The following is a 21852-nucleotide window of genomic DNA, read 5'->3' as shown; positions in this document are numbered from 1 at the left end:
TAACTCCCACCGCTAACACTGATCAGCCTCAATTCTATCGCACTGCATTATTTCAGATGCAAAGCATTACGAAGCTTTATGAATATTGACCAGTGCTAAATAAACAGGTGCTACGAGCGACATCTTTGCGGCATCGCACCTTAATCGCTCCTACATCAGTCCTGTAGATGCTTTGGCTCTTGCAAGTCCCGGTGCCGCAGTGGTTAGCACCGCTGCCTCACAGCGCCAGGGACCCGGGTTCGATTCCCGGCTCAGGTCACTGCCTGTGTGGAATCTGCATGTTCTCCCAGTGTCTGTGTGGGTTTCCTCTGGGTGCTGCGGTTTCCTCCCACAGTCCGAAAGACGTGCTGGTTAGGGTGCATTGGCCATGCTAAATTCTCTCTGTGTACCCAAACAAGCGCCAGAGTGTGGCGACTAGGAGATTTTCACAGCAACTTCATTGCAGTGTTAATGTAAGCCTACTTGTAACACTAATATATAAACTTAACCTCTCCAAGATGTAGGATGGTCCAAAAGACAGTAATAAAGTGACATGATGAATTCCTATCTAAGAACGGTTAGCTTTACATTGCACTGAAATCCTGATCATTTTATGGTCTAAAAAAGATATAAACACAGGCGCAGAAGTAGGCCATTCAGCCCACTGAGTATGCTCCACCATTGATCTGGTATAACCCTCAACTCCATATTGAGCGACACAGTGGCTAGCACTGCTGCCTCACAGCGCCAGGGACCTGGGTTCAATTCCAGCCTCGGGTCACTGTCTGTGGGGAGTTTGCACATTCTTCTCGTGTCTGCATGAGTTTCCTCCGGGTGCTCTGGTTTCCTCCCACAGTCTTAACCCTAGAGTCAGGGGGATTAGCAAGGTTAAATAGGAGGGGTTACAGGGATAGGGCCTGGGTGGGATGGTGGTCAGTGCAGGCTCGATGGACTGAATGGCCTCCTTGTGCACTGTAGGGATTCTATGAATTCCACACTCTCGCCTTATCCCCATAACTCTTGGTTCTCTTACTGATTAATGATCTCAGCCTTGAATATACTCAACGACCCAAGTCTCTACAGCACTCTATGGTAAGGAATTCCACCACCCTCTGAAATGTTTTGTGACAGATACTTCAGGTTTAACAAAGTATCCATCTTCTCTGAAGTTGGCCGATTACCACAACTGTCCATTGTTCCTGCTCAAGGAGGAAATGCAGGATTTCTGTCAAAAACGTATCAATTTCTTCTTACCATCTCATTGCCTTTAATCTTGAAGATGCTCTTCATATTTGCTTACAATTAATAGCACGAGTATGGAAAAGCTACACATGCTACAGGTGCCTTAGGAAAATCTACAGGTGCCTTGAGAAATCACAGGGTCAACCCTTACATTCTTAGAAACCCTTCAGCAGTGAAAGAATTTATAGATTCTAGCACAGTTGTTCTCAAGTCCTTAATTGCAAAAACAAACCAACCCAGTCAATGCAGATGGATGAATGTGGCAGACAGGAAAAGATGTACACCATATTTTAGAAGCTCTACTGTTCTAAAACAAAGTCTAAATTATATAATTTCTGATTTCAGAAACTCTTCAAAAACAGAGAAAGGCTGGTGAGTGTGAAACCTGTACGGTTTAGAATTTAAGCAACAGCAACAAATTAGCAAAAGTGCATTAATTGTTAAATAATACTGTTATTCCTCTGTATTGAAATACCAGGCATACTTCACAGCCTGAGAGCAATATGAACATAATGCAAGGTCAGTTAGAATGAGGTAAACGAAGACAGATAAGGACCATGGCGTTCAACTCAAAAGAACTGGACACATCCAGAAAGGAGACTCTGATATTCCAGAGGAAAACACAAAATGGCCCACGTCACGACAGTCAATTTACAAAGGTGGAGGTCTATATTGTGTGGTCATGTCCGAGGGATGGCCTGAGATTCTGGCCATCCATTGAATGGATGGTGTAAATTTAACCTTGGTAAATCTGCAATCTTGAGCACCGAATAGATACTTTGTATCTAATATAACTGAGAAAAACCTCAACCAATTCTGCAATACTATGATAATTAAATCACCACCGTATCTATAATGATTTTAGCTGCTTTTTAATGTATACATCCAATTACTTCTATGTAATTCACAATAGTCAACACTGAGATACTTTTAACTTAATCATAGTTGGTAACCCATAAGTAAAGTAGCATTGCTTAATACATGGATGTCCAACTGCATAATTGTCAACTTAGTAAATAGTAGCCAATTTACACCACTCACGTTGTATGGAGTCCTCGTATAAATGGTTTGCATTGGTCAACTATCAATAAGTTGAACTGGGATGTGTGCGCAAATTCAATTAAGAATCTTACAAACATGAGGCACTTGGTAGGACCCAATTATAGGTCACAGGCCCAAAGTGGTATCAGTGAACATTGCCCTCTAGAAGCAGTTGCTCGGTTATTGGGTGGCAAGGTCCGTGGATTCCTTGCTCGAGCTGGAAAAGTAAAAGGTCAAACTCCAAAGGTTGCAAGGGAAGAGAAGAGGAAAAAAAATGGCCACGCAAGGATAGACCCGCAATGCCATTCGCCATTTTTGTAAATGTTGTGCCATACTTTGGGAAGAGGAAGGGACCAAATTCAAACTCCTAAATTTGTTCTGCATTTTGGGGTGACACAGTGGTTAGCACTGCTGCCTCACAGCACCAGGGACCCGGGTTCGATTCCCAGCTTGGGTCACTGTCTGTGCAGAGTCTGCACGTTCTCCCCGTGTCTGCGTGAGTTTCCTCCCACAGTCCAAAGATGTGCAGGTTAGGTGGATTGGCCATGCTAAGTTACCCCTTAGTCTCAGGAGGACTAGCTAGGGTAAATGCATGAGGTTATGGGGATAGGGCCTGGGTGGGATTATGGTCAGTGCAGACTCGATGGGCTGAATGGCCTCCTTCTGCACTGTAGGATTCTATGATTTTTCTGTCATCAGAAACTGAATTTGGGTCTATGCTTCTCACTCTCTTATAGGCATGGTTCACAGTACGGGAAAAATTTCAGAAATCAAGAAACTGGCTTGCATAATATTAGTCGTTTGAATTCTGTAATGCGACTAATAAAAGCACTTCACATTTGAAAACCAAATTATTTCTTTCTAATGTGCAAGGGGAAAAAGGTTTAACTTGACAGTTTAATGTGCATGCAATCCTTTTGAAATTTTGGGTACCTTTCATACTTTAACAGTACCTCGCATTAATCTAACAAACATTCCCACTAATTGAAAGGCCGACAACGAAACCATATGAAAATCCAACTGGAGTTACGGGACTCCAGAAGTACACAATTCAATTCCATTAAACTAATTTAAAAATAGTGCTCCTATTAACAAAACATTTTTTTTTAGAGCTATTTAAACCATCATCATTTCTCATCCTTATCCATCACTGCAACTTTGTATTCCAGGGCGATTGTTAGATTGTAGTCCAATTTCAACTAATTTGCAGTCTTAAATTCATTACTAGAGAGGATCGTATCAGTTATATGTTGCTTCAAAGTCAATTGCCCAGATCTGCCAGCCTCCTGTGACAGTCCTGACACAACAACTCCATGGGAATTACTCAGGAAGGTAGGGGCAATTCCTCTACCATCAGACAGCCACTGAAAAAGTTGCTGACTCCCAGTTAGAGCTGGATGGTTACTTACCCAAATTAGCTACCTAGGAAAAAAAGTGGGACAGAAAAGTCCTGGTCTAACTCCAAAGGAATCATACAACTGACTCTCCAATCCTCCTACATCTCGTCCCCTCCACCCCAAACAACCAACAGAGCTGGCCCCCACCCAACCAAGTCCCCTCTCTACCCAATACAACCAACTCACTCTTTAACAGGATGGATGTTTGGGGACTTTTAAACAGCAGCTGGTACTGTAAAAAGTCAGGGATGGCTTCTGCGCAGATTCTCTTTGCTGCTCTGAGGATCCACCATTGGAAATCAGAGCACTTTCAAGGTTGCAATTATAACATTTTGTCCATCAAGAGTCAGACACAGGGGTTCAGAACACTTAGGCCAATATTGACCAAAAATATTGGATTCATGATTTTCATGGGGCCATAACCTCCCAGCCTCAAACCCCCTCCTCAGAGATTCACGGTTAAGGATTGCACAGGCAATTGTCCAGGAAGTGCAAACTTCTGATGGGCAATTGTCTTGTACTGGGATCCATCCAAAAAAAAAGTGTGATTTCAATTGCAAACTTTGGATGATTCTCCCCCCACCCCCCGGTGCTAAAACCCGATTGCTAACCTACCTCCCCCGTCCCCAGGTCTAACTACCAATCCCCAACCCACCCATCCAACTTACCTTCTCCCTAGCTTGCCAACAACCTGTAAACCTGGCTGGATTTATCCGATTTACAGCGGCTGGTGCTGTTAATGGGACATGGCTAATGTACTTGCAACTGAGCTGCCTGACCACAGATTTCACCAGGCCGAGTCTGAAGTTCAGGCGAGAAAGGATCGTCTGGATTTCCAGGCAAGTACTATCGAGCAGAATAGCAATCAGAGTCAATTGCCACTCCGTTGGAAGTTATGGCCCACGATGTCTCAGCAACGTGAATTAAAGACTGGATGCAACACCATTTTCTGGTCACTTTGCGCTGCAACAACTTGTCAAACATCCCAAGGCACTTCACAAGAGAGCCAAAGTGACACCAAGCAACACAATTGGTGATCAAAACTTGGTAAGAGACAGGCTTCAGAGTGAGATCGGTGAGAAGGTTTAAGTTATCAGCGTAATTTAGAGCAGTGGTTCCCAGTGTGCTGTGAAGATCCCCGCCCCACCCCCAAAAGTGTGCCATGATAAAAGATTCAAAATTCATCTAATTATACTAAAATTAACCAGTGTCTTCAGCTCTGCAGTTAGCGATTGCAAGACCCAAGCAGGTGCCAGCTGGGAAAGAGCCACAAATGCATGGTTTAGATTTTTAACGTTGATTGTGCTCATGACAACGGGACTTGGAGTTGAAAACAAAGGTACCACACGTGGACTCAGAAAGGGCACACAAATTCTGGGAGAAGAGAGAGGGGCTTTTTAAAAAAGAAATCAGGTGATAGGACAGGGAGAACTTAAAAACAATTCTCCCGGTAAGGAAAGAGGAGAGAAAATAGTGTGCCTCAATATTTTTTATAAAGAGAGGTGTGCCATGATTTACAAAATGTTGCGACCATCATACTGTATGGAAGAGGCCCTTCGGCCCATTGAATCTGCACCTACAAAACTACAATAATCCCCCTTTCCAGCATTTGGCCTTGAATGTTATGACATTTCAAGTGCTCATTGACGTACTTTGAAAGGTTGAGTGGTTTCCTGCCTCTGCTACCCTCTCAGGCAGTGTATTCCAGGCTCCCACCACCCTTGGGTGAAAACATTCTCCCTCAAATTCCCTTTAAACCTCCGGCCCCTCACCTTAAAATTATACCCCCTCATTACTGACCTTTCAACTAAGGAGATCAGTTGCTTCCTATCCACCCAGTCCATAACCCTCGATCTGGTGCCCCCCGGCAATCTCTCGGCCTTCTCTGATCTAAGGAAAACAACCAGCCTATCCAGCCTCTTTTCATAGCTCAAATGCTCCATCCAGGCAAAGTCCTGGTGAATTTCCTGTGCAACCTCTCCAGTGCAATCACACATTCCTATAGTGAACTGACCAGAACCTCTCTCAATACTTTAGCTGCGATGTAACCAAAGTTTTGCACAATTTAAGGTGGGAATTTCAGATCTTGAAGTCTAGACAGCAGAAAGCACAGCTACCAGTGGGAAACAACTAAGAAACTGGAGATGTTGAGAATTGCAAAAGGGTAGATGTTACAGAGGGTTATAGGGCTAGAGAGAGGGAGGGAGAGGAGAAAGAGACCAGTGTGCGCCAATTAAGCACTTTCTGCAGTCACCACTAATGTCTGAAACACCACAGCCAAGTCCTACAAACTGGAGTGTGATAATGATCAGAATCTGTCAAGTCATACTCAACACTTCTGTGGAATCACACCAAAATCAACCAAGACTCAAGTCCTTTACCAACCCGCCCCAGGGCAAGATCCGGTCTCTCCCTCCATAAGGATCAATGGAGAAACCTTCCCAAATGTGGAATGTTTCCCCTACCTCAGGAGCCCTCTCATCCAAAGCAAACGTTGATGCAGAGATCCAACATTGTATCCAATTTGTGAGCACTGCCCTCAGACGAGAGTCTTCGATGACCGCAACACCAAGATCCTCATGTACAAGGCAGTCATCCTCCCAACTCTACTATATGGCTCAGAAACATGGATACATAACCAGGTGTCACCTCAAGGCCCTGAAGAGATACCATCAATACTATCTGAGACGGATTCTCAGCTGGGAGGACAGGCGTACTATCAGTGTCCTTGAAGGAGACAAAAGCACCAGGATCAAGACCATGATCATCCAAAACCAACTCCACCGGGCTAGCCATGTGCTTAAGATGTCAGAGTCCCGACTGCCAAAGCAAATCTTCCTCACCCAGCTCACGGAAGGCTCCCAAACAAGAGGGAGGACAAAGGAAGCACTTCACTTCACTTCAAAGACCCTGAAGGCTTACCTCAAGAAATGCAACATAGACATCAATGCCTGGAAGACTTTTGCTCAGAAGAGACCTACTTGGAGAAAGCTCCTGATCGAAGGGGTACAATTCTACGAGGACAAGAGCAAGAGGAGGCCTGGAATAGGATCCGGAGAAAGGAATACCAGCAATCTAGGTCCAAGGACTGAACACACCTCCTGGAATCACCTGCCAAATGTGCAGTCAAAGATGCAGCTCATCAGCCACGCAAGGACCCACAAATCCCATGTCCAATAACACGGGGGTTTCTTAGATGGACAATCATATGCTTTGGCGAGTGATCGCCGAAGAATAATAATCTGTTTTAAATGATACTTGCTGAACAATTTATTATATAGCACTGCTAATGTAAATAAAACATCCCACAGTATTTCTTGGAAGCATGAGATAGGTAAAGTGAGTGGGCAAAAATATGGCAGATGTGAGGTTGCTCACCTTGGCAGTAAGAACAGAAGAATCAGATTATCTAAGTGGCGAGAGATTGCAGAATGCTGTGGTACAGAGCAACCTGAGCATCTTTGTAAATGAATCACAAACTAGCATGCAAGTACATTAGAAAGGTAAATGGAATATTGCTTTTTATTGCAAAGGAAACGGAGTATAAAAGTGGAGAAATCTTGCTACCGCTGTACTGGACATTGGTGAGACGAGGCCTAGAATAGAGTGCATAGCTGTGGTCTCCAAACTTAACGGAGGGGCATAGTTATATTAGAAGCTGTTCAGAGAAGGTTCACTAGGCCAATTCCTGGGATGAAGGAGTTGTCTGATGAGGAAACGTTGAGAAAGTTGTGCCTATAAATCGCTGGAGTTTAGAAGAATGAGAGGTGATCTTATTGAAAAGATTCTGAGGGGTTCGACAGGGTAGATGCTGAGAGGATGTTTCCGTCATGAGAGAATGAAGAAATAGGGAACACAGTTTAAAAAGAGATCTTCCATTTAAGACAAAGATGGAGTTGAGGCCACAATCAGATCAGCCATGAGGTTACTGAATGGTAGACCAGGCTTGAGGGACACAATGGCCCATTCTTGCTCCTAATTCTTAGAAACATTTGATACTAATATAGCGATATTAAGGCAAGTGAGCAAAGGCTTAGCCAAACAGTATGCGTAAAAGAAAGAGTGGTGGAGAGGCTAGGAGGGCCTCAGTAGCTGAGGGCACAACCACCAGTGGTGTAGTGATTAAAATTGGGGATGCAAAAGAGGCTATAATTAGAGTGCAAATAAGTTGGGAAGGGAATGCAGCAGGATGAGATTTCAGAGATAAGGAGGGGGGGGGGGGGGAGAGGAGGAGGAGAGGGAGAGGGAGAGGGAGGGAGAGAGAGAGAGTACAAGGCCAGCCAGGAGTACAATGGAAGAGTTAAGAAGGTTTGAGCGGGTGACCTGAGGGATGGATGGAGTTCGGGATGTTATAGAAGTAGAACTAGGTAGCCTTAGTGGATGGGGTTTGTGTGGTTGGCAATTACTCTGGGGGTGAACTATGAAACCAGCTTTGCAAACGGTCTGGTTCAGCTGCAGTTGCCAGAGTGATAGAATTTTGATTTATTATTGTCACATGTATTGGGATACAGTGAAAAGTATTGTTTCTTGTGCACTATACAGACAAAAACACACTGTTCATAGAGCGCATAGGGGTGAAGGGAAGGAAACAAGGGTGCAGAAGACAGTCTTACAGTCATAGCTAAGGTGCAGAGAAAGATCAGCTTAATATACAGTAGGTCCATATATTAAAAAGTCTGATGGCAGCGGGGAAGAAGCTGTTCAAGTCGGTTGGTACCTAATCTCAGACTTTTGTATCCTTTTCCTGATGGGAAGATTTGATTTATTATTGTCACATGTATTACCATACAGTGGAAAGTATTGTTTCTTGTGTACTATGCACGCAAAGCATACCGTACATAAAGGAAAGGGGAGAGTGGAGAATGTAGTGTTACAGTCATAGCTAGGGTGTAGAGGAAGAAGGTGGAAGAGAGTACGCCCGGGGCATGTGGGGTCCTCGATTATGCTGGCTGCTTTTCCGAGGCAGTGGGAAGTGTATACGGAGTCCATGGATGAGAAGCTGGTTCACATGATGGACTAGGCTATGTTCACAACCCTTTATTGTTTTTTTGCGGTCTTGGTCAGAGCAGGAACCATACCCAGCTGTGATACATCTGGAAAGGATGCTTTCTATGGTGCATCTGTAAGAATTAATGAGAGTCATAGCAGACATGCTGAATTTCCTTAGCCTCCTGAGAAAGTAGAAGTGTTGGTGGGCTCTTAACTATAGTGTCAGTATAGACGGACCAGAACAGGTTGTTGGTGATCTGGACAGCTAGAAACTTGAAGTTCTTGACTCCACTTTATAGGAAACGTGGTTTGCCACGGGGACCCAAGGATTGTGGGGAGATCACTGGGCTAGTAATTCAGAGGATCAAGCTAATTTCCTGGGGCTATGGGTTCAAAACCATGAGTCAATCAATTTTTAAAATCTAGAATTGAAAGCTAGCTCCATGGTCACCGTTACAAAGACCATCATCAGTTCAACTGATTCACCGAATGTCCTTCAGGAAAGGAAATCTGCCATCCTTGCTTGGTCTGGCCTACATGCAGCTCCAGCCCTATAGCAATGTGGTTGAGTCTTAACTGCCTTCTGAAATGGCCTAGCATGTCACTCAGTTCAAGGGAAATTAGGGATGGGCAATAAATGCTGACTTGCCAGGGATGCCCACATCCCATTAAAAAATATATAGAAGAGGTTTTGGTTGTTCCAATATTGTATTTAATTAGAGGTCATTTCTTCCCATTCTGCACTACATGCCGTCTGACATATTAAAGTGAGGGATGCCGATATATAAAAACTGACCAAGGCACTGCAAAGAACCCTCCCCCGGTCGTCTTCGAATAGCGTCATTAGATCTTTAAGCGCTGCTCGAGCGGGCAGACAGGATCCTGAATCATTGTCTCACATGAAAAACAGCACCTTCTGCAAGTCCAGCTTATCTTTCGCAATATAATAAATACATTAAACATTTGTCACAAGTGTTAATTTTCATTTACATGGCTCTACAAGTCTGAAAGGCCCAATGGCTTTAATTGGTTCAATTCAGTAATCCCAATTCTATTATTTGATGAATTAGAAATAACATGCATAATTTAATGATGATCTTGATTATTCACCATGTACTCATTTTTCAGGTTTCTTTGCTAGTGCAGCTCAGGCTGTCAATCTGAATAGGGAGATCTTTGTACTTCTTCAGTCTGAAAGAAGCTGAGCTCCCTTTTTCAAACTGCCAACAAAAATCTGTGGTATTTTCAGCAAAATTTCAGTAAAACATAAACAGGCATTTGAAATCCACCGAATTGTGAAAAACCACTCAGGAATACAATTACAGATTTTTGTCTTTCGAAATTCGGGTCTCACCTGAAGCAATTTGAACAAATGAGGGGGAGTAATGGTTCTTGCAAGTCCGTTCCCCAGTGCAGGTAATTCATGGAGCAACTTAAACCAATATGCTCTCATTTTTATTACCTTGAGTATTATTTCACTCATTGCTGCCTTGTAAAGCAGCAGAGTAATAACAGCAGAGTGATAAGACTAACATGCACACAACTCTTCCACTGGAAAGAGTCAGATGTCTCACAACACCAGGTTAAAGTTGAAACTTCTTACTGTCCCACCCCAGTCCAATGCTGGCATCGCCACATCAAGAGTCAGAAGGTCATGGGCACCAGAACATACTATCAGTTTCGTTTATTTAGTGTCACAAGTAGGCTTACATTTAACACTGCAATGAAGTTACTGTGAAAATCCCCTACTCCCCACACTCCAACGCCTGTTCAGGTACACGGAGGGAGAATTTAGCATGGCCAATGCACCTAACCAGCACGTCTTTTGGACTGCGGGAGGAAAGCAGAGCACCCAGAGGGAGGATGTGCAGACTCCATACTGACAGTGATCCAAGCCAAGAATCGAACCCAGTTCCCTGGCACGGTGAGGCAGCAGTGTAACCACTGTGCCACCACAGCTGATATGCAGTTGAGGGACTACTGCATTTTTTGGAGCTGCCATTTCAGCTTCTGCAGTATTTCATTTTTACTGCCTGGTGTCTGTAACTCCCCATTTGAAGAGATTGTCTCTTAACAATCTAGCCAGCAGTTCTCAATAGCCGAAACAAAAAAAAGCTTGCCCAGTCACCTCACTTTTTTAGTATGCAAAATGGCTGCCACCTTTGCCTGCACTAACAGCAATTCTACTCCACGAGTGTTCTGTCTAAAGGCAGGTCCTTGGTTCATTCATCCTGTTTCTTGTGCCAATGGCACTTTCGTCACTGCCTTCTATTTGAGGTAGGGCAAAGAGGCAGGCGTCAATTCTGCCCAAGTTGCAATGGGAATTTTTTGTAAAATTAATCTATGAAATATGGGGGTCACTGGCTATTGCCCTTGCTTGGCCATTTCATAGAGCAAATGGAATCTTGGCATTTATTGCTAAAGGAATAGAATCTAAAAGTAGTCTTGTGTTGCTGCTACTGTACAAAGCATTAGTGAAACCACACTTAGAATATTGTGTACAGTTTTGGTCCCCTTACCGGAGATGGAATGTAGTTGCATTGGAGGCAGAATATTGTGGATAGTTTTGGTCCTCTTACATGAAGAGGGATGTAGTTACATTGAAGGTGGTTCAGAGAAGGTTCACTAGATTGATTCCAGAGATGGGGGGTTTGTCTAATGGAGAGAGATTGGGCAGTTTAGGCCTATACTCCCTGAAGTTTAGAAGAATGAGAGGAGGTCTAATTGAGGTGATTGACAAAGTAAGAGGGATTGACAAAGTAGATGTGGAGAGGATGTTTCCTCTTGTAGGGCAATCTAGATCAAGAGGTCACAGTTTTAGGGTAAGGAGTGGCAGATTTAAAACAAAGATGAGAAGAAATCAAACAAACAGCCTTTGGAATTCACAATCCCAGAGTGTGGTGGTGGATGCAGAGACATAGAATACATTTAAGGAAGAGGTGGACAGATTTTTAATTAATAACGGGTTTGAAGGACTGTGATGAATGGGCAAGAAAGTGGAGTTGAGGCCGAGATTAGATCAACCATGATCGTATTGAATGGTGGAACAGGTTCAACGGGCTAAACTGCCTACTCTTGCTCTTAGTCCTTATGATTTAAGAGTCAACCACATTGCTTTGGATCTGGGTCACACGTAGGCCAGATAAGGCGAGGACCTTTCCATTAGTGAACCACATGGGCTTTATGACAATCGACATTGGTTTCATGGTCATCATTAGACCTATAATCCCAGACTTTTATTGAATTCAAATTCCACCATCTTCCATAGCAGGATTTGAACCTATGGCCCCAGTGCATTACCCTGGGTGTCTGGATTACTAGTCCAGTGACAATACCACTGCACCCTCTAAACCTACTGCCATTATTCTGAACCACAACTGCATTTCAAAAATATACTGGAGTGCTTTGGGATAGCCTTAGACACTAAACAGGTTTCTAAAATGTATTATTTATTTATTCTTTGTTCAACCTCCACAATTTTAAAATTGGGTACTCCCACCACATTCAGAGGAACTGTGTTGGAGCCTCAATAATTCACATTATTTATTAACAATGATGGCTAGAAAGTCACGTATCTAAATTTGCCGATGACACAAAGTTAGGCAGCTTTGTGGACAGTCTGGATGTTAACATATTATAAACATATATTGATAGACTAGGTGAATGGGCAAAACTGACAGATGAGATTTAAATCTAAGCAATTGTGAGGTTATTCATTTTGGACTGTTAAATACAATAGATGTCCAAAGAGACAAAAAACACTACGGCACAGGAACAGGCCCTTCAGTCCTCCAAGTCTACGCCAATCACATTGTCCAATCTACACCAACCACCTGTATCCCTCTTGGGGGTTCAGGTGCATAGTCCTTTAAAATGCCATGAACAGATGCAGAAAATCATCAAGGCAGCTAATGGAATGCTCGCCTTTATATGTACAGGACAGGAATACAAGGACGCAGAAGTTTTTCTGCAGCTGTACAAAACCATGGTTAGGCCCCATTGGAGAACTGTGAGCAGATCTGGACACCATACCTTGGAAAGAATATATTGGCCTGGGAGGGAGTACACTGTAGGTTTACAAGCATGATACCTGGACTTCACGGGCTTAATTATGAGGAGAGATTATACAAATAGACCTGTTAAAATGTGATCTGATCTAGTCTTCAAGATACTAACAAGAGAAGACAAGATAGATAAAGATAAACTATTTCCACTGGTTGGAGATTCTAGAACCAGGGGACATAGTCTAAAAATTAGGGCCAGGCATTTCAGGAGAGATGTTAGGAAGCACTTCTACACACAAAAGGGTGGCAGAGGTTTTGATCTCTTCCACAAACAGCAGTGATGCTAGATCAGCTGTTTTAAGGGATATAGGTCAAAGGGGTTAGGCCACAGATCAGCTATGATCTGATTAAATGGTAGAATACACTCAATGGACTGAACAGCCTACTCTTGTTCCCATGTTTCTAATTAAGGCAAGTCAGAAGTTTAACTAAAATCAACCCTTTTTAAATGCAGAATGAACAAGTACCAGCTTAGCCCTATCCCTTACATGGTTTGGGTCCTCAATGAAGTACTTGAATGATAAAATGTATCAGTGCATGCAGTGTAGGAATAATGTGTTGGTAATTTGTAACACTACATTCTGCGCCCTCTCATTTCCTTCCCTGTTAACGGTATGCTTTGTATAGCGTTCATGAAACAATACTTTTCACTGTATCTCAATACATGTGACAATAAATCAAAAAATGGATAGTTTTGTTACCTGAATTTGTCATTACATGGCTGTATTGTGTTTGTAAGATTACCTGGTCCATTGATTAATTTTTCAATGCAAGACGCATTGCAATTTTAGCTTTCGGGTTGAGAGAGTGCTTCTTGAATAAAATACTATTATAAATGTAAGTTGACTCATAACTGCATTCATCAGACCACACCAGCTTTACACTGGAACTGTGCTCCTAGTGAATGATGCACACACGTGGTCCAAAAGAAAAAACCCATTTCACCAAGGTGCCAAAAAGGCAAGAGCATGGGGAATAAAAGCAAAGTACTATGGATGGTGGAATCTGAAACAAAAAACAGAAAATACTGGAAAATCTCAGGAAGGTCTGACAGCATCTGTGGAGAGACAATTGAAGAAGAGGCAGTGCTCCGGAAGCTTGTGGCTTGTGCTACCAAATAAACCTGTTGGACTTTAACCTGGTGTTGTGAGACTTCTTACAGAGACAATTGAGCCAGCATTTTGAGACTGGATGACCGTTCATCAGAGCAGTCAAGAGTATTGGGAAGACTATTGTAAATATTAGATTTATAACAGTAAAGCATAAAAGGGACTGCACTAAAGTTTGATGAATTGCTAGTTTGTATTTTAAAATAAAAACTCAAGGATGGCAAAGAGCTAGGAAATTACATGCGATTTGATTTATTCATAGAATCCTACAGTGCAGAAGGAGGCCATTCAGCCCATCAAGTCTGCACCTACCACAATCCCACCCAGACCCTATCCCCATAACTCCAGGCACTTGCCCTGGCTAGTCCCCCTGACACTAAGGGGCAATTTAGCACGGCCAATCAACCTAACCCACACATCTTTGGACTGTGGGAGGACTGTGTGCAGTATAATTTGAATAAATGTGAGGTTATTCACTTTGGAAGCAAAAACAAGGCGGCAGATTGGGGGAGGGGAGGGGAGGGGGGGGGGGGAAAGAGTGTGCAGCGGGACCTGGGTGTCCTTGTGCACCGGTCACTGAAGGTAAGCTCGCAGGTGCAACAAAGGCGGCAAATGGCATATTGGCCTTCATTGTGAGAGGTTTTGAGTACAGGAGCAGGGATGTGTTGTTGCAATTATACAGGACCTTGGTGAGGCCACACCTAGCATATTGTGCGCAGTTTTGGTCTCCTTTTCTGAGGAAGGATGTTCTTGCTTTCAAGGGAGTGCAGCGAAGGTTTACCAAGCTGATTCCGGGGATGGCGGGACTGATGTATGAAAGATTAACTAGGTTAGGATTGTATTTACTGGAATTCAGAAGAATGAGGGGGCATCTCAGAGACTTATAAAATTCTAACAGGACTAGACAGAATAGATGCAGGCAGGATGTTCCCGATGGTGGGGAATCCAGAACTCGGAGTCACAGTCTGAGGATTCAGGTTAGGCCATTTAGGACAGGGGTGAGGAGACATTTCTTCACCCAAAGAGTGGTGAGCCTGTGGAATTCATTACCACAGGAAGTAATTGATGCCAAAACATTGAACGTATTCAAGAGGCGGCTGGATATAGCAGTTGGGGCAAATGGGATCAAAGGTTATGGGGAAAAAAGCAGGATTAGCCTATTGAGTTGGATGATCAGCCATGATCGTGATGAATAGCGGAGCAGGCTTGAAGGGCCAAATGGCCTCCTCCTGCTCGTATCTATGAAACCGGAGCACCCGGAGGAAACCCAAGCAGACACGGGGAGAACATGTAAACTCCACACAGATAGTGACCCAAGCCAGGAATCGAACAGGGTCCCTGGTGCTGTGAGATCAGCGATCACTGCTGTGAGACAGCAGTGCTAACCACTGTCACATGCATTAGTATACAGTCTAAAATATTGTTTCAGCACTTTGAGCTTGCACACCATAAGGAGCTGAATACAAGACACGGGGGAACAGCTTTAAAGTTTTTCAATATACCCGCGGAGGGGGGGGGGGAAGGTTGATCTGCTCGGATCCAGCCTACTTGAGAGAGCGACAGCTGCTGGGCCAGTGTACAAGCAGGCACTGTGTCTAAAAGACCCAATAGTCAAGGGCCCGGAAGGCGGGAACTCAACCGCTCCCGAGTTTGGTTCGCCTTGTCTACAATGTTGAAAACGTGGTTTTGAAACAAGTTTTCACAATACCTCCAGGGAAGCGCCACCAAAACCGCGCGATCCAACTCCCACCCGGGGCGGGGGGAGAGACCACGAGTCTCAAACCAGCCCAAAAACAAAATCAACTCAAAAGAACATAAACAAGGATGAAAAGATCAGAACCAGCCAACTCCACCTTCCTCCTTAGATTTTGCATTTGCTCTGAAGTAAAATTCAAGGCAGGATTCTTTTAAACAGGAAACATTTGCTTTGTTTTTTTTAAAAAAAACAGGAGGAACAAACAGCACCAAGACTGCTAAATTACATAACTATACTCTGCAAAGAGCATACAATACACAAACACTAATTAAATGCAAGTTTATATAGCCATACAAACTGCCCATGTCCAAAAAGTGCAAAGTTTAAGCGAATCAGAGGCTGTAAAGTTGTCCTCAATCAGTTTTTTTGAGTGGGAGGAGAAAAAGGAAGACTAAATACAGTATTTACATTAATATATATATATATATATATATATATTATATATATATACACACACACACACACACATACATACATGTACACACATATTACATACACACAAACACGACCACCCAAAAATTAGGTTAATGCATGCTGCTTCATGTTAGCACTGGCAGGATTTTCAAATAAATATAAATTAAGGTGAGTTTTAAACTATTATTGTTTCCTAGAATTGGTTATGTTTAATAAATCCTTTTTTGGATAACTGCATTTTAAGACACTATTGATTGTACAGCATACAAACTGATTTCAATGAAACGGTGTGTTCTCCCCCCCCCCCCCCCCCCAAAGTCAAGGGAGGAATGATTGATCAGATTATCACCAGAATAAAAAGAAAACAGTATTCTGCAGTGGAATAATCTACACATAAAAAAGGTTTTCTTTAAAAAAGACCTGACTCGTGCTTCTTTCCAGCGCATTTACCTCCTTCCAAAACAAACGATAGTGAAAACGAAAGACACTCCCCTTAACGTGTCGAATGCCAAAATACAGGCCCCATTCCCCCCTTAAAATTAAAACCCCATGCCCGTTAGAAAGCAAAGTATTCCACTTACCAAATGGTGGTAAATCTCTCCCTCGAGATTCTCCTGAATTGAGTTACAATTTATCCCAGACGAGAAATAAAAATTTTAAAAGGGGGGGAGGGGGGGGGAAGCTACCCTCCCAATTTCAGGAGCAATAGAAGAAAGTCTCTTTGGTCTTCAAGAAGCAGTGTTCACTCACTTGGCAACAGTTGTCCCAATAAATGATTGTAACATATAGATTCTCTCGTGTCACGCGTGCTGCTTTTCTCTTTCCCCCCCCTCTCCTCCTCCTCTCTCTTACAAAGCAGGAGTTGAAAATAAATTAATCTCTAGATGTACACAAACTTAAAGAGAACGGTTTCTCTCCTCGAATCCTTCAGTGAAGCTTTCAAAATAAAACCAAAACGCAGCAGGATGGTTTATTCAATTTTTGAAGGAAAAAAGCTGTAGCTCCTGGACTGATTGTGGGTAGCTCCTTTTTTCATATCCCAATGCTGCTCGTCTCTTTTCCCCTCACACAAAAAATCTAACAACCGGTTGCAACCAGTTCTCACTGGGAGATTCCATCTTCATGTAGGCAGCCGGAAAAAGACGGAAACACCCGAACTTCCACCGAGAGCTTCGCCACTGTAAAAGCCTATCTTTATTCCCCCCTCCTCCACAAAAAAAATAAATCCTAACCTGCCAAAAACAAAACACCTTTATTATCCTTGTCCAACATTGGGGTGACATCCATTTATTTTATTTCTCTCCTGTCCCCCCACCCCCCCCCAAACCAAAAAAAAACCCTGACCTCAGTTACAAATTTCATGAGTTGGATGTTTTTAATTTCCCTACACAATCCACCCCATTTCACAACCAACGTCTGCTGAAAATACATGTTGTAGCTATTGTCATAGGAATGGCCACATCTTTTATATATAAAAAAGGGCTGTGCAATTCACCCTACATGATGTATTTTGGATACAACTGATGGGAGTTAATTTGTTATTTTTCAGTCACAAGGTTGAGTTACATTTTTTTTTACCGCGCTACTGGAAAATACATTGTAACAAACGCCACCATTGCACAGATACAGGCTGTGTGTTTCTTTTTCCAATCATTATTTTTTACTGGGGGATGGCCTTTTTAAAAAAAAATAATTTTTATATATGTCCATCTAGTCTGTTCCAGTTTCATCCACTTCACTGTCTCGCTCTCTCCACCCGCGCATTCTATATAAGGTAACAACACTCCCCTCCTCTCTCGCTCGAGTCTTACTCATGAATGAGAACACGTCACGAATAACGCATAAACAGATTTTATAATGTAACCCTTTTTTGGGGGGGGGGGGGAAGGAACCCATCATTGGGAGGGGGAAGGAACCCATCATTGCAAAAACCATTCTTTCCCTGCTCTCAGGCGTCTTTGCGATTAATCAGAAGTTTGTGCAGACTGGGTTGATGTGGTTATTCAGTGTGGAGTTACTTGGTGTTGCTCAGGACACACATACACACATCGGGCACGCCTCTGCTGGAGCCTTCTCTGTCGCAAGCAAAAATAGACGCATCAGTCAAAATTTGTGTGTTTTTTCTTTCATTCTCTCTGATTGCTTTTGATTTTTTTGGGAATGACTGAGTGGGTGGGATTGTTGAGACACACAGCCATCCAGACACCCCCCCTCATCGTGTGATGCAGAGGTGAAAATATTATTGCTCTAAAAATACTAACTAGAACTTTTGCTTTGTCGAGCATCCATTCTTTATTCAAATATATTTTGATATGTTTATGCACCAGCCTATTTAAACGCACGCATTCAAGAACAATGTTTTCTTTATGCATCAAGAATCATAGAATCCCTACAGTGCAGATGGAGGCCATTCGGCCCATTGAGCCTGCACCTACAGCAATTCCACCCTGGCCCTATCCCAGTAACCCGCACGTATTTACCCTGCCAGTCCCCTTGAAACTAAGGGGCAATTTAGCATAGCCAATCGACCTAACCCACACATTGGGTTATTATCACACATTGGGGTAGCACGGTGGCACAGTGGTTAGCACTGCTGCCTCACAGTGCCAGGAACTCGGGTTCGATTCCTGGCTTGGGTCACTCTCTGTGTGGAGTTTGCACGTTCTCCCTGTGTCTGCGTGGGTTTCCTCCGGGTGCTCCAGTTTCCTCCCATAGTCTGAAAGACGTGCTAGTTAGATACATTGACCCGAACAGGCGCCGGACTGTGGCGACTAGGGGAATTTCACAGTAACTTCATTGCAGTGATAATGTAAGCCTTACTTGTGACTAATAAAAAAACTTTAACTTTATCTTTGGACTATAAGACCATAAGACCATAAGACATAGGAGCGGAAGTAAGGCCATTCGGCCCATCGAGTCCACTCCACCATTCAATCATGGTTGATTTCAACTCCATTTACCCGCTCTCTCCCCATAGCCCTTAATTCCTCGAGAAATCAAGAATTTATCAATTTCTGTCTTGAAGACGCTCAACGTCTCGGCCTCCACAGCCCTCTGTGGCAATGAATTCCACAGACCCACCACTCTCTGGCTGAAGAAATTTCTCCTCATCTCTGTTCTAAAGTGACTCCCTTTTATTCTAAGGCTGTGCCCCCGCGTCCTAGTCTCCCCTGTTAATGGAAACAACTTCCCTACGTCCATCCTATCTAAGCCGTTCATTATCTTGTAAGTTTCTATCAGATCTCCCCTCAACCTCCTAAACTCCAATGAATATAATCCCACGATCCTCAGACGTTCATCGTATGTCAGGCCTACCATTCCTGGGATCATCCGTGTGAATCTCCGCTGGACCCGCTCCAGTGCCAGTATGTCCTTCCTGAGGTGTGGGGCCCAAAATTGCTCACAGTACTCCAAATGGGGCCTAACCAGTGCTTTATAAAGCCTCAGCAGTACATCCCTGCTTTTGTATTCCAAGCCTCTTGAGATAAATGACAACATTACATTTGCTTTCCTAATTACGGACTCAACCTGCAAGTTTACCTTTAGAGAATCCTGGACTAGGACTCCCAAGTCCCTTTGCACTTTAGCATTATGAATTTTGTCACCGTTTAGAAAATAGTCCATGCCTCTATTCTTTTTTCCAAAGTGTACGACCTCGCACTTGCCCACGTTGAATTTCATCAGCCACTTCTTGGACCACTCTCCTAAACTGTCTAAATCTTTCTGCAGCCTCCCCACCTCCTCAATACTACCTGCCCCTCCACCTATCTTTGTATCATCGGCAAACTTGGCCAGAATGCTCCCAGTCCCGTCATCTAGATCGTTAATATATAAAGAGAACAGCTGTGGCCCCAACACTGAACCCTGCGGGACACCACTTGTCACCGGTTGCCATTCTGAGAAAGAACCTTTTATCCCAACTCTCTGCCTTCTGTCTGACAGCCAATCGTCAATCCATGTTAGTACCTTGCCTCGAATACCATGGGCCCTTATTTTACTCAGCAGTCTCCCGTGAGGCACCTTGTCAAAGGCCTTTTGGAAGAAAATCTACTGTGGGAGAAAATCCTGTGGGAGAAAATCTACACAGACACAAGGAGAGCGTGCAAACTCCATACAGACAGTCACCTGAGGCGGGATTTGAACCCCGGTCCCTGTGAGGAAGCAGGGCTAACCACTGTGCCACCAAAACTACACCTCTGTTGAGAATGAAATAAGAGATCTAAGTGCATAGAATATATCTGAACCTACCCAAGCCATTGTGATGTTGATTTATATGTTTTCAATTGCAATCCAAATGAGATTTTTTTTTCATTAGAGCATCCTACTTCCACTTCGTATTAAACTTGTGAAGGGGGAAATGTTTTTTTTTGTGCCAGTCCTGAAAAATAAACTTGCCTCCTCGTCCTTGAACTTGTACCAATTTTATCTCAAGATAAAGGCAAAATACTGCAGATACTGGAATCTGAAACAAAAACAGAAAATGCTGGGAAAACTCAGCAAGTTTGACAGCATCCATGGAGAAAGAATAGAGCTAACGTTTCGAGTCTGGATGACCCTTCATCAGAGCTGAAGGCAAAGAAAATCAGACAAGATTTATACTAGGAGGGTGGGGAGGGGGCTGTAATTGGACAAAGGGAATGTAAATGATGATGAGAAAGGTGCTGAAAGTGTCCATTAAGTGATCAGAATGTGTGAATGGCAGAACAAAGTTACAGATTGTTAGGGGACTACCTAAGGAATGTGGCAGGTGACCCGGTGGGGTGGCGGGGGAGGGGGGGGCTGTGGCTGGAGACAAGATGAAGAGCGAGATTTCAGAAGTGAAAACTAAGAATAAAAATTGATTAAAATGGATGAATAAGATGAAAAGAAAAGATGAAATAAAATAAATGGAAATGGGATGAGTGGGGAGGGGTGGCCATAGGTTGGGCAGAAAGAAAGAGCTAATAGAATTCTACAGTGCAGAAGGAGGCCATTCGGCCCATTGAGTCTGCACTGACCACATTCTCACCCAGGCCCTACCCCCATAACCAATGTATTTACCCTGGCTAGTCGCCCTGACACGAAGGGGCAATTTAGCATTGCCAATCAACCTAACCCTCACATCTTTTGACTGTGGGAGGAAACCGGAGCACCCGGAAGAAACCCATGAAGACACGGGGAGCACGTGCAAACTCCACACAGACAATGACCCAAGCCAGGAATCAAACCTGGGACCCTGGTGCTGTGAGGCAGCAGTGCTAACCACTGTGCCACCATGCCACCCTAAAAAGTTAAAGTAAAGTTTATTTATTAGTCACAAGTAAGGCTTACATTAATACTGCAATGAAATTCCCCTAGTTGCTACTTGTTCGGGTCAATGCACCTAACCAGCAAGTCTCTCAGAATGTGGGAGGAAACTGGAGCACCCGGAGGAAATTCATGCAGACATGGAGAGAATGTGCAAACTCCACACAGACATTGACCCAAGCTCGGGAATCGAACCCAGGTCCCTGGTGCTGTGAAGCAACAGTGCTAACCACTGTGCTACCGTGCCACCCATGATACTGTGATATTTATACATATTTATTGTTATTCATGGAATGAGGGGAAGGCCAACATTCAATGCCGAACCCTAAATTACCCCTCAGAAAGTGCTGAGCTGGCTTCTTGGAAATGTTACAGTCCGTGTGGTATAGGTACTTCCACCGTTCTGTTAGTTAAGGAGTTCCTGGATTTTGATCAGTGCCAGTGAAAGAACGGCACTATATCTCCAAATCAGGATGGTGTGTGACATGGAAGTAAACCTGCTAGTGGTGGCACTCTATGCACCTGCTGCCCTTGCTCTTTTAGACGGTAGAGATGGGGGATTTGGAAGGTGCTGT

General features: G+C 43.6%; 1 protein-coding gene across 1 annotated transcript in view; it reads right to left on the bottom strand.

The window, feature by feature from the left end:
- LOC144507302 (exportin-1-like) overlaps positions 1-17077 on the bottom strand; it is a 70553-nt gene extending 53476 nt beyond the window's left edge. The window contains exon 1 of the mRNA XM_078234369.1: positions 16573-17077. The gene's annotated coding sequence lies outside the window, so the exon portion shown is untranslated. The remainder of the gene's footprint in view (positions 1-16572) is intronic.
- Positions 17078-21852: the final 4775 nt, after the last annotated feature.

This window comes from Mustelus asterias, chromosome 18 (assembly GCF_964213995.1).
Source record: "Mustelus asterias chromosome 18, sMusAst1.hap1.1, whole genome shotgun sequence".
Lineage (NCBI taxonomy): Eukaryota > Metazoa > Chordata > Chondrichthyes > Carcharhiniformes > Triakidae > Mustelus > Mustelus asterias.
Note: the sequence above shows the minus strand (reverse complement) of the source record. Positions and strands in the feature narration are given on the sequence as shown.